Raw genomic sequence first — 2,869 nt, 5'->3', positions numbered from 1 at the left:
GGAGCAGGTCCGATTGCCCCAACACATAATGTTAGTATAAGTGGCCTGGACATTATCACACCAAGAAATTGGAACTGCACATAATGATATCTGAAATTTCCAAAGATCAGAATGAGCCAAACATAATTCTGCAGTGTTAACTTCTGGTAGCCCAAGAATGGTTCTATCTACATAATTAATAATTATGTAATCGGTGGACATTATGAGGACGGATTCTGTGTTTGTAACAACATACGTTTGTAACTGGAGACAATGTTGGTGCCGTTTGGAACTGGGAAAAAGGGTGGAAATATGGTTGAAGAATAGATACGTGTGGCAGTCTGGAGAAACTCTGATACCATAAAGAAGACAATTTAAAAGGTCTATCGCGTCTGGTGGCACGTCCAAGTTGCCAGTTGTCAGGATTAAAATAGAAAAAAAGTTTTAATATTTTAATACGTGTCCTTGTGTCTCCGACTGTTCGTGGTCTTAAATCTCAATGCATGGCGACCTAAATCATTTCCAATTTCTGGACAGTATTTTAAGTGAAAGATATGCGTGTCGGCACAGTCAATACCAAGCACATTACTCCACTTTGGCAATAGTCACTGTTGGGAAGAACAGTAAAACTTTTATCTTTTATTTTTTATGATAAAGAACGGCAATTAAACGTAATGATGCAAGATAACTATTTTATTACAGCCTTCCAAACACAGCACGGCAACAATCATTCCACGAGCTGTGGAATGACCATGGTTCGTAGCTTCTAAGTTCAAGACACAATCTCCAATTCACAAGCAGCAACAACAAGCACAACAACCACAGACTTCTGAGACACATCGAATTAAAATCTAAAATTCTACGAGCGGAATTGATTAATCTTCTGCAGTAGCTTCTTCCACTCCAGAATGGTCAGACCGGAGCCCTCCAACTTTTCCCGGACGATCCCATCCAGTTTCTGAGCCATCTCCGGCTCGCATGGTTCCTCCAATCCCCTACTTCTCCTTTCCTGAAGAAGGAATCGTTGGCTACCTTGAAAACCGCTACTTCTTGACACCCCTTCTTGTTCACATCCAAGCTCTTGAGCTTCTCAAAGCTGCAGAGCGTTATGATCTCCTCCACCACGCCTCCCTTCTCCTCCTCCTCGGAGAACGGCCACCGAGGAACTCCGCCAGCCTCTTCACGTTTGCCTTAGGCTCCTCCAGCATCTCCTCGTACTTCAGGAACAGTACCTTCTCGGGCCTCCTCAAGCTCTCCTTCCAGTACTCCAGAGAATGGTCCCATATCGGGGAATAAGCGAAGTTTCCCTCGCAGGCCATCTCGAAGAATTTGTCGAAGGGAAAGCACTCCCTCCTTTTCGCAGCTGTGGCCTTCGCGGAGAAGTGCCAAAGCGAGACGACGGCGTCCTTGGGATCCCGGCAGATGTATATAATCCGGCAGCCGGAGCTGGTGATGGAGTACGGCAGCAAGGAGTAAGGCATGTGGGTGGCGAGGATTCTCGGGGAGGGCAGAGCTTCCAGCTTGGAAGCCTGGCCGGCGGCGAAGAGGTCGTCGATGAAGGGCACCACGTCGTGGGGTTGAGGCTGAGGAGAGGGTGGCGATCCAAGGGGTAATGGTTCGGGTCATGGTGGTGAAGGCCAGGGCTTTAAGCCAAGTGGTGCCGGACTTGGGGAAGGATATGAGGAAGAGGTCGTCGGGGCGAGGCTTGAAGTGTTGGCGGATGGCCATGATGCCTGGGAGGTGGCCTTCAGGGAACCAGAAGTTTGGTACTTACGGATGGGATGGAGGTTTGCTCCACTGGGAGGGATGAGATGAGCTCATCGTAATCCTGGACGGGTGCAGCTGCTGGAGTTGTCGAATGGTTGGCTTTATGCAGCAATGCTTCCACATATTTGAATGGAATTGGATGGGGGTTGCTGGAACTGAGAAAGGGATGATATGACGATAGATCATGAGGAAACCAGGTAATAAAGACGACATGTTTGGAAATCACACGTCTCCTTGGTGAGAGCCTGGTCATCTATTTAACTCCGTTATACAAAGGTCAGACGGTGATTCTCGCTAGACAAGAGGAAGAGGAGATGAAAAGGATGTGTTAAAAACTTGGACGTGGTTGTTTTCATCAGAATCTTCGGATCCAAATGTTTGCACGTTGATCCCATCTGCCATCGCAGGCCGCATTCTGTGGTGCAAATTCCGCACCACAGAAGATCAGCACCCGATGTCTTGCACACGGGTTCGGCTTGTATCTTTCCCTACAGCTATCATCGGCTTGTATTTTTCATAAAGTTGATAAGTTCAAACTATAGCATACACAGTTAGATTTGACCCTAACAGGATCTAATTATCGCTTACTCATATTTGACTTTTTGGATTAGCCATATATTCTGAATCAATTATAATATTTAATTAATTAAAAATTTTATTCTTGATAAAATTTAGATTGAATTTTAACTCTAATTAAGCATAATTTTTAATAGGACAAGATAAGTGCAGGTATAAATAGAGGTGACTTGGTCTCTTTTCTACAACTTTCAAGAGAGTGAACGATTTCCATCAATCGTCTACATAAAGGAGAAGGATGAGAAGAGAGAAGATCATACCGCCGCGAAGGAAGATTAGATGCTCTACGGGCTATGTGATCATATATCATGTTAGCAAAACGATGGTGCAAAGTATAATTTATTTATGATTTTGATTTTTGTATAACAATATTAGAGAACGATCTAGGCATACAAAATTAAATTATCTATATATGGTATCAAAGCTCCGGTTTCATGTTTCGTATTCATGTAAAAATTTTTCTAACAAATTTTGGTTTATTTTTGAAAAATTAAAAATCAAAGTTTTATGTTTTTCGAAATTAATCAAAGGCTTAGGAAATTAAATT

At 43.5% G+C, this 2,869-nt stretch overlaps 1 pseudogene; it reads right to left on the bottom strand.

Moving 5' to 3' along the window:
• Positions 1–838: 838 nt before the first annotated feature.
• LOC140853178 (flavonol sulfotransferase-like) lies at positions 839–1,999 on the bottom strand (annotated as a pseudogene).
• Positions 2,000–2,869: the final 870 nt, after the last annotated feature.

The sequence above is a fragment of the Elaeis guineensis genome, chromosome 13 (assembly GCF_000442705.2).
Source record: "Elaeis guineensis isolate ETL-2024a chromosome 13, EG11, whole genome shotgun sequence".
Lineage (NCBI taxonomy): Eukaryota > Viridiplantae > Streptophyta > Magnoliopsida > Arecales > Arecaceae > Elaeis > Elaeis guineensis.
This window is presented reverse-complemented; position numbering and strand designations above follow the sequence as displayed.